Source organism: Euprymna scolopes, chromosome 9 (genome assembly GCF_053919585.1).
Source record: "Euprymna scolopes isolate OS-2025 chromosome 9, ASM5391958v1, whole genome shotgun sequence".
Taxonomy (NCBI): Eukaryota; Metazoa; Mollusca; class Cephalopoda; order Sepiida; family Sepiolidae; genus Euprymna; species Euprymna scolopes.
Window position 1 is genome coordinate 126416345 of NC_136490.1, and position 12353 is coordinate 126428697.

The window sequence follows — 12353 nt, forward strand, 5'->3', positions numbered from 1 at the left end:
TAGTGGTTCCCGCGTTAAACGCTTCATTGATATTGCGAGTTGTTTAAGCAGCTTTTCAACCTAGCTTAAATTGAAAGAAGAAAATTGTGCGAATTTCCTTTTTTTCCAGCTTATATTCAACATTCTGAAAAGAACACAAAATTGTTTTAAAACGGTTATAATTTAAACAGTTAGAGAGCAAACATGCTCTTTAAAATGATATATAAAATAATGGTATTATAATGAAAACTTATTTGAAAATACATCATGGCAATCAAAATTAAAACTTCTGCAAGAACTTTGTTGTCAGCCCTATATTCCAATTAATGCACAATTATTATTTGTTATAAACACAAATACCGTAGGTATTAAAAGTAACGTTGAATTCATTTAAACAAAAAAATGAAGTATTAAAAACCAGAAACTGAGACATGGGCTTGCGAGTATTGTTTTTTTTTTTTTTTCTAAACAGTTCACCTATTGTAAGTAAAAAATTACTCGAGTTAAGATCAAAACCAAAATCGTAAGATAATGAGTCCAGTAATAGAACCATTAGGTCAGTTTGATACAATCTTTAAAAAGTGTTTTCCAACCTACTTATACTAATAATCTGTTATGTGAGCCATTCACGAATGCACATTTGTGAAACAGTTCACAAACAGATGAAAATCCCATGACTCATGCACCAGTGGTTTAAATTTTGTCTCCCGCCCCCTCTAGCAGCCCTTTTCCGAATGAAACCCAACTAAAATGTTTTCCACATGTTTGAATTCCCTATATACCAAATTTCTAGTATCTATATCAAAGATTCATTGAGTATATAAGTATCCTCACACACACACACACACACATTCTCAGTTTTATATATATATATAAGCACATAATAGAACATGAATTACTTCCCCTGAACAGAAAGCCTGTAGACAAGTAAAAATGAATTACCTCCCTTGAACATAACTGAATGAATTAATCTTTGACCGTTTGAATTTAAAATACACAAGAGAATTATTTCCCCTGACCATTTAACGACATTAATTAATCTTTGAGTGTTTGGATTTAAATCTAAATAAAACAGCCATTTTGCAATTTACATCCTAGAGAGAGGATTCATTTCTCTACTGACGCTGAGTTATTACCCGAAAGAACCTTTGGAATTAAATGCCACCCACAATTAAAAATTCAGGTAGATAAGTGAATAAATAGATATTAAAATGTATAGATATATAATAAATAAAAAAGAAAAAAATATTGAAGTATTTATTATTCATATTTATTTATTTATCTTCACACAACGACTGTACATTCCTGCATTGTTCCAGCCTTCTAAAAATACCTTTTATTCTTTAACAATGCTTCAAGCAAGCTACGCCATACTTCTTATATATATATATATATATATATATATATATATATATATATATATATATATATATATATATATATATATACTAGCTTTTCAGCCTGGTGTTTCCCGGGTTTTTGGATGTATAATGTTGAGCAAAAAAAAACAAAAAAAAGTGGTAGCAAGCAGGCAGGCTCGAACCCATACCTCGAAGGAGGAAAAGAACGGGGGGAAAAACCTGACGTTCTTGCGGATAGAACCACCACCAAACGTGAAGTGACTCATGTTTAAATTAAGGCTAGACAATCTAAAGAAGAGGATAACTTTCAAAAGTATCGTCGAAAAAAACGCCTCCCCCTGTAGAAAAGTGCCTAGTTGAAGGTGAAGATATGACTGTTTTTAGCCAATTTTTCGATATTTGTCGTATGAAAGGTCGAACTTTAAAATGATACTGATCTTGGTAAATACGTCGCCTTTGCCGAAAGATTTAGGCACGCATACATACATACATACATACATACATTTATATATTGGTAACTGAAAAGGAAAAAGCTTGCCCTATCTCTGAATAGCCTTTATGTAAAATTTTAAATGTTTAGCCCAGAAATTGTCGGAGTAATTTGATAGAGACCGCAGAGGTCAATTTTTTTAAAACTTTGACCCCTATTATGTCCCCTTACCATTTATTGTTTTGGCCTCAAATCATATTATTAAGTTAGATCCATGTCCAAGGAACCTATATTTAAAATTTAAAGTGTTTAGATCACAAAATTGTCGGAGGAGTTTGGTAGAGTTCTCAAAAGTCAAATCGTTGAACTTTGACCCCTTATCAGCCAAATTTCTGGCCAAACACCGATCACAAAAATTTTCCCAAATCTCAGTACCCTGTATATCGAATTTCGAGTCTGTAGACTTAAAATTGACAGAGTTATTACGTAGGGAAATGTACACAGACACACAGACACGTTCACTTTTATAGATATACTAGCATGGGTGCCCGGCGTTACCCGGGTGTTTGAAGTGTATGATGAGCAAACAAACAAAAAAAAGCGGTCAATTTTTTTTAATTTGACCCCTATTATAACCCCTTGACATTTATTGTTTTGGGCTCAAATCAAGTTATGAAGTTACATCCATGTACAAGGAACCTATATCTAAAATGTCAAGTGTTTAAACCCAAAATTATCAGAGGAGTTTGTAGAGTTCTCAAAGGTCAAATCGTTGAACTTTGACCCCTTAACAGCCAAATTTCCGGCCAAAAACCGATCACATCGATGTTCCCAAATCTCAATACCCTGTATATCAAATTTCGAGTCTGTAGAATAAAAATTGCCAGAGTTATTGCGTAGGGAAATGTACACAGATGCACAGACGGACAGGCAGACAGATTGACAGACACACAGACATGTTCACTTGTATAGATTTATAGATAGATAGATGTATATATATAGTCACCCACATACATTACTATTTTGCTGTTTCACAGCTCATCAGTGCGGCTAGACAAGCAACTACTTCAAGCCAGGATCGAAACCCTATCGCCCAGATGAGAGTCGGAGCTTTCAACCATATATATATATATATATATATATATATATATATATATATATATATATATATATTGCTGAACACGAGATTTGAACTTAGAACCTCTTTTCAATGGAAGGTAATGCTTGTTCAAAATATCAGTCAACTTGACGTATAAATATTATTTTTTCAGTAGCATAATCTCACCTGTGTGTTTAAATGTATGTATGTATGTATGTCTGGCTAAAACTTTCGACAGAGGTGACGGATTTTCACAAGATCGGTATCGTTTTGAATCTCAACCCTTCGGACGACAGATATCGAAAAATTGGACAAAAACATTAATTCCTTCACCCTCGACTGAGCGCTTTTCTACAAGGAGTCGCTTTTTTCGCCGATATTTTCGAAAGTCAACCCCTCTTTTCGATTGACTAGCCTTAATTTAAACCTTCACCACTTCCTTATTGGTGATGGACACAGCAGCAAAGACGTCACTTTTTTTTTCACATTCTTTTCCTCCTTCACGGTACGGGTTCGTTCGAGCCTGCCTGCCTGCCTACCTGCCCACTACCACTTTTTTTTTGCTCAACACACACCTCCAAACACCCGGGCAACGCCGGGTTGAAATGCTATTAGATAGTCGAACTCCATCCTAAGTATTTTGTATATCTTTTTCTTCTTTTTATTTTAAGATGTACAAAATACTTAGGATACAGTTTGACTCCGAAATATATTTAAATTATAAATTTCAAACAAGTAAAATATTTGTTTATTTTCATAATATTGCGTTGTGATTTGGCTTTCAAGCGCACTTGATGCGTATTTTATAATGTTTTCTACTTTTTTTATATTCTGCCTGCATGGATCAGAGAGGATTAGAATTTGCATTGATATGATGGCTGAACTTATACATTCATGACATAATAGTTTCATTTCTTTATTGCAGATATGGACGGTGTAAGACTCTAAAAAAGCGAACCTTGTCATGGACATGCGTCAGAAGCAAAGATGCATTATCAAATTCCTGGCAAAATACGCAACGAGGACATAATGGTGATTCTGTAGAAAAATAAATTCTTGTGCTCATTTAATGGCACCACTCGCGTCTTTGTAGTTCAACTGTTTAACTTTAAAAAAAAAAAGTAGGAAGCTTTAGTTTTGGAACAACCCTCGTATATCAAAGTGTGTCCGCACGTTCATGTACAGCTATCGTTCATCGCTAGCAAAAGTGCATTGCGAATGGGAATAATATATGCTGGAACAACTTTTTTAGTTAAAACAAAAATAGGAAGCTTTACCTTTGGAACGACCCTCGTATGCATAGAGTGCTTAAAAAATTGTACTCACGCTTTTAACTGTTATCGGCGCTATCAGAACAATAATGGTCATCAATTTAAAGATTTGTAAACATGATTATTCAATTATCTTCTGTATTTGAAGCGTTCCATTTTACGCTATTTTCATGAATAAAGTTTTTATCGTCATTTGAAGTGTGAGTACATGTATACAGTTTGGAGACTCCCCTCTCTCTCTCTCTCTCTCTCTATATATATATATATATATATATATATATACATATATATATATATATATACTAGCAAAAGTATCCGTCGTTGACTGGGTTCAAAAACAGCCTACAAAAAATCGACTATGATTTATGAAAGTATGATAGGTTATAAAAAGGAAGTGTTGTAAATAACCAAAGCGAGGTATGATGAAAGTAAAAATAAAATAAATAAACCCCATAATTTATTATACCATACCTGTTCACACTGAAACACTTATCACAATATTCTGTGGATCTATATTAAAAAACCTTGTTAAACTTTGTGACATATTTCCATTCTATGGAGATCAGGTGCGAACGAACACCTCCATAATTTTATTATACCATATTTCTTCAAACTGAAACATAATTATCAAAGTATACTCACGCAGATAGATATGAAAAGTTTTTGTTAAAGTTTGTGCCTATTTCCATTCTATGGAGGCCAGGCATGAACGCACCCCCACAATTTTATTATACCATCCCTATTTAAGTTAAAACATACTTATCAAAGTATTCTTATGTACATCTATATCAAAAACACTTGTAAACGTTTTTTTTTATTTTTTATTTTTTTATTTCCATACTTTGTGGACCAGGCGCGAACGCAGACCCCACAATTTTTATGAACCACCGTTCTGCCAGATGAAACATACCCATTCCTGTGTCTCGATACATCTTCTATCATCATATGTAATTAGTTTTTTTAAAATAGTCAACTATATAGGAGCCTGTTCGTGACCAGACACACACACACACACACACACACACACACACACACACACACACAGCTTTATATATATATATATATATATATATATATATATATATATATATATATATATTCATACCCTTATAGAGAGTGTCACCAAACTGTACACATATACTCACACTTCAATTAATAATAAAATTCAATATGGCGTAATGAAAAAATATAAAGGTATCTACAGCTTCTCTTCCAATTTTCGGATTTTTATCATGTCATATCACATTTCAATTCCTTTTGACGGATTAATTGTTGCTATTTCTTCTGATGAGTTAAGGGCATAATAGATTCACTGATTGATATAATAATTAAGTTATTGATTTTGCGCTACAAGACAGATACTGTCAAGAATTGTATAAGTCAACTGAATTAAAGGAATAAATTATAAGATGGTCAACATCATGAATTTTGGAATATAACTTTTTGTCATTTATTATATATATATATATATATATATATATATGTATGTATATATATAATATGGGGGTGTATATCTTTTATTATATAAAAATCACTTATCGTGTGTGTGTGTCTGTCAATGTGAGTTTTTTTTTTTTTTTTACATGGATTCACCACTTATCAAGGCCCAATGGCCACTCGGGGATAAGGGTTATTATGTGTACAGTAATCAAGGGATAGTGTAGCAATAGTATTGGAGAATTGGTAAGGTGTCATTACTTAGGGGGGGGGGCAGTTCATCAGGAATTTGTTTGTGTTGGACTTGAAGACATCCAGGTTTAAGTTGGGAGGGAAACAGGCAAGCGGAACAGAGTTCCACAGGCGTGCACTTCTAAGAAAGAAGCTTTGTTCATGGAATCTACGTTTCGTCATAGGTTCCAAAACGGCTGAGCCTATCTTTGCTGATTTCATACATAGGTAATTCATATGTCTGGCAGTGTTCTTAGATATGTTTCAAAAACCTCGGATCTTAAAAATAGTCTTTCTCTCTTATAGATAAAAAATAATTTTTACAGGGGAATATTTTACGTTACACCAGTCAAGGGAAATAATAAAATCTCAGCACATCATTTCTTCTTAAAAAAACAGAGTTATTGTCATGTGGGGATATAGCTGAGTGGTAGAGCATTCGACTTCAGATCAAATGATCCCCTGTTCAAGTCCGGGTGTACCTCACTATTTTATTTTAATTTTTTGTTATTAATGAGTTCAGTTTACGATAAAAGAAAAGGTACCATTTAAAATCGTTGCAAATCATTTTTTTGTTTGCATATTTTAAAACTAAACATTAATCAGAAGTGACTTTTCCAGGGCATTCGTTATTAAGCCAAATATTAGCTGACGTAATAAAAACAATATAAACAAATACAGACGGAATTTGATGAACGACATTATCATTATTATTTTTTATTATTTTTCTATGAATTAGTCCACCAAGCAAATTATTCTTTATAATATATAGATTAGTCCACCAAGCAAATTATTCCTAATATATAGATTAGTCCACCAAGCAAATTATTCCTTATAATATAGAGGATTGATTCTATAATAATACATACGCAATCTGCATAAATTAAAATATAAAACAAACATTTATTGTTCGAAATAAGCACCATCAGAATCAACACACTTTTGCAAGCACAAAACAAGTGTATTTATGCCAGTAACGTAAAAATCTTGCCTTCTGGTGGCGATGAAGTCGTCGAAGGCGTTCTTGAAATAGCAACAGAGTTGTAGAGATGCTTGAAAAAGTGGTACTCAGTGAGAGGTCTGAAGAGTATGGCGGATGAGGCAGAGTTTTATAGCCCAATTCGTCCAACTTCTGCAGCGTCGGTTTAGCAACATTTTAAGTCAGTAGATAAAAAATTCGTTGGGTATATAAGTTGAAAAGTGTCCTCACACACATTCTCACTTTTATAGATATATGTGATCTACATGTAGATGCGAATTTCCGGGAATGTTAGGTATAACATGTCGGAATAAGCCATAAATATAAATCTCTCCACACCCAAGTATCATGCCGGTAGAATTGATTTATAGCGTCCGTTTGATATCATTGTATCTTAAGCATGCTAGCATGCTTCAAGTGATTCCTCCCATGAATTCATAATATTCGTATTTACTTGCCTCCCCGCGAGGGCAGAGTTAGAGACAACGTCGGTTTTTAATGTGGGTAAAACCCAGCTACCCCAAGAAGGGGCACTCTGGGTAGGAACAAAAATAAAAATTGCTTCAGTCATGAAGGGTCTCTCCTCCACTGACCGAGAACAGAAAAGGTGAAGTGCAGCATCAAACAGATACTACACTTTGTTCAACAGAACAGAATAAAGCGAATCAAATTATTGCATTGTGAGACTCCTTCATTTATTTCGTATGAATCAAATGATTTTTGTTGCCATTCGTTTCCCTAATATATTTCTAGTTAGAATTATTTCTAGAAAGACATCGAGTACTTGTGTGTGTGTGTGTGGGGGGGGGGTCACGTATAGGTTGCCAAGATCCCAAATGAAAAATGTTTTTGTGGAACAAACTGGATTCGAACTTGGCAAACCCAGATATCCCGTCTGTGTCGTAAACCACTTAGTCACCGCCACCTCCTCAGTTTTTGATAAAACGTCTCATTTTTATTTATACGAATTAATTAAATGAACAGCGTATGTTTTTCACAAATTTTGCATAAAAAAAAGACAAAGTTACAATTCCGAAAACCGGAAATGGTTTAAATAATTTAGCTTTTGTGTTGTTTTTGACTTTTTAAGTGGACGTTTTATTCGCATATTGACACGTCTTAATTCATAGACACATAAGACGTAATATTTCTTCCAATTCAATCAAGATTAAAGTTTATAGGTAAACATGTAGATATCTCTGCTCTTGTGATTGTTATTACTAATTTTCTAGCTCCTCCCTTTTTGTTGTGCTTGATAAAAAAAAAACATTGTATCACAATTCATCACTTAAGGCAGATATAAATGATTTTTATTAGCAACGTTTTTTTTTTATCTTAAATATCTATTTATTTTGTCTTAAAACTTACGAGGCACCGTCAATAAGTTTCCAGACTTCTTTTCTACAGGCATTGAAAATTGCTGTAGACTGTTTAAAATTCAGTATGTTATTACTATACTGCTTATGGAGATGACGGACCAAGATTTCAGGTTCAAATGAACTCTACTAAAGCCTAATTATCACAGCTGGCTAATTTCAAAAATGCAATCTCGGCGTGAGAACAATCTAGAAGAACGATACACAATAAAATTCTGTTTTAAACTTGGAAAAAAATTCCATAGAAACATATAAATGCTTCCGACTGCTTCTTGGATCATCTTGCATGAATCAAGCATCAGTTTTTGAGAGGCATAAAAGATTCGAGGGAGGTAGGGTGTCTGTGAAGAATGATGAGAGGTGTGGAAGGAGTAAGGATGTCAGAACACCAGAGTTAATTGGCCAAATAAAGAATTTCATGGATCTATACTGTCGTGTGTCTATAAAGACAAGACAATAAGTGCACAGTTTGATGTCAGTGTGGGAACTGTGCACAATTATTCACGGGGAACTGAAAATGCAGAAGATTTGATCAAAGTTGTTTCTCAAGGATGCTTCATCCTTGTCACAGACTATTTGGCCAAGATTGACATCAAGACAGTTCCTCTCTCCTTATAGTCCAGACCTTGCTCTCTGTGACTTTTTGTTATACCTAAGCTCAAGGAAAACCTTAGAGGCTGTCGTTATGAGACAATTGAGGGGAGAAAGGGGCTGTGACGAGGATCATTGACACACTCACACGAGGTCTTCTAGGTCCATGGGATCTTCTATAAGTTGTTGAAACGGCACAACAAGGGCATTGCAGCCGAGGGAGATTAATTCGAAGGAGACTAGAGTTCCATGAGTGTACTATCAATAAAAGTGCCCATATGAGAAAGGCTGGAAACGTATTGTAGACACCTCGTAAGAAATACAACAATTGTCAGGGAAATATTTAAGGAGTTTGTGCCCCATGATGCACGTTCACTCATTGCGGCCAGAAGGTCTACTTCCAGCACGCCAATGTCCTTAATTGTAATATAACACTTTCCAATGCGTTGCTTAAGCATTGGAGATCACTGAAGCACTTTTTTAACAGACTTGTCGTGTCAAAATACATATTTGGATATTTGCTTGTTTCTTTTTTTATGGCTTATCAACTTTTTATGGGTTATTTAATGCTGAATCCATCAATATAGGAAAAAAAGATTTTATATTTCAAGTTATATTCAAATACTTATTCACAATGCTTCCTTTGGTTGACGGCACATCAACTCTTTTTGGGTTATTTAATGCTGAATCCAGTAATTTCGTAAAATTCTTATGTTTTAAGTTTTTTTATATTTATACAGTACTTATTCATGGTGTTTCGTTTAGAGCAAAAATTTTATTTTTGTCTTTGTAGCAAATGATTGAGTTTTGCAAATGGAAAGGAAAAAAAAAACAATGATATCAATGTTTGGTGCATTTTAGGCCAGTAAACCAGTTTGAGATATATGTCAATCCGGTGCTAAAATTCAACGCTGAAGAACTACAAATATGGAAGGAAACGATGCAAAATTTGTTTATTCCATGGTTTTGTAATGATATGTTATGGATTTAATAATGATATTTTATGCATTTGATAATGATATTTTATGGATTTGATAATGATATTTTATGGATTTGATAATGATATGTTATGGATTTGATAATGATATATTATGGATTTGATAATGATATGTTATGGATTTGATAATGATATGTTATGGATTTGATAATGATATGTTATAGATTTGATATGTTATGGATTTGATAATGATATGTTATAGATTTGATAATGATATGTTATAGATTTGATAATGATATGTTATAGATTTGATAATATGTTATGGATTTGATAATGATATGTTATGGATTTGATGATGATATGTTATGGATTTGATAATGATATGTTATAGATTTGATAATGATATGTTATGGATTTGATAATGATATGTTATAGGTTTGATAATGATATGTTATGGATTTGATAATGATATGTTATGGATTTGATAATGATATGTTATGGATTTGATAATGATATGTGATAGATTTGATTATGATATGTTATGGATTTGATAATATGTTATGGATTTGATAATGTTATGTTACGGATTTGATAATGATATGTTATAGATTTGATAATGATATGTTATAGATTTGATAATGATATGTTATAGATTTGATAATGATATGTTATAGATTTGATAATGATATGTTATGGATTTGATAATGATCTGTTATAGATTTGATAATGATATGTTATGGATTTGATAATGATATGTTATAGATTTGATAATGATATGTTATGGATTTGATAATGATATGTTATGGATTTTATAATGATATGTTATGGATTTGATAATGATATATTATGGATTTGATAATGATATGTTATGGATTTGATAATGATATGTTATGGATTTGATAATGATATGTTATGGATTTGATAATGATATTTTATAGATTTGATAATGATATGTTATGAATTTGATAATGATATGTTATGGATTTGATAATGATATGTTATGGATTTGATAATGATATGTTATGGATTTGATAATGATATGTTATAGATTTGATAATGATATGTTATAGATTTGATAATGATATTTTATGGATTTGATAATGATATTTTATAGATTTGATAATTATATGTTATAGATTTGATGATGATATTTTATAGATTTGATAATGATATGTTATGGATTTGATAATGATATATTATGAATTTGATAATGATATATTATGGATTTGATAATGATATGTTATGGATTTGATAATGATATGTTATGGATTTGATAATGATATGTTATAGATTTGATATGTTATGGATTTGATAATGATATGTTATAGATTTCATAATGATATGTTATAGATTTGATAATGATATGTTATAGATTTGATAATATGTTATGGATTTGATAATGATATGTTATGGATTTGATAATGATATGCTATGGATTTGATAATGATATGTTATGGATTTGATAATGATATGTTATAGATTTGATAATGATATGTTATAGATTTGATAATTATATGTTATAGATTTGATAATATGTTATGGATTTGATAATGATATGTTATGGATTTGATAATGATATATTATAGATTTGATAATGATATGTTATAGATTTGATAATGATATGTTATGGATTTGATAATGATATGTTATTGATTTGATAATGATATATTATAGATTTGATAATGATATGTTATAGATTTGATAATGATATGTCATAGATTTGATAATGATATGTTATAGATTTGATAATGATATGTTATAGATTTGATAATGATATGTTATGGATTTGATAATGATATGTTATGGATTTGATAATGATATGTTATGGATTTGATAATGATATGTTATAGATTTGATAATGATATGTTATAGATTTGATAATGATATGTTATTGATTTGATAATGATATGTTATGGATTTGATAATGATATGTTATTGATTTGATAATGATATGTTATAGATTTGATAATGATATGTTATAGATTTGATAATGATATGTTATAGATTTGATAATGATATGTTATTGATTTGATAATGATATGTTATAGATTTGATAATGATATGTTATTGATTTGATAATGATATGTTATAGATTTGATAATGATATGTTATAGATTTGATAATGATATGTTATAGATTTGATAATGATATGTTATGGATTTGATAATGATATGTTATAGATTTGATAATGATATGTTATAGATTTGATAATTATATGTTATAGATTTGATAATATGTTATGGATTTGATAATGATATGTTATGGATTTGATAATGATATATTATAGATTTGATAATGATATGTTATAGATTTGATAATGATATGTTATGGATTTGATAATGATATGTTATTGATTTGATAATGATATGTTATAGATTTGATGATGATATGTTATAGATTTGATAATGATATTTTATGGGTTTGATAATGATATTTTATAGATTTGATGATGATATGTTATAGATTTGATAATGATATGTTATGGATTTGATAATGATATGTTATGGATTTGATAATATGTTATGGATTTGATAATGATATGTTATAGATTTGATAATGATATGTTATGGATTTGATAATGATATGTTATAGATTTGATAATGATATGTTATGGATTTGATAATGATATGTTATGGATTTTATAATTATATGTTATTGATTT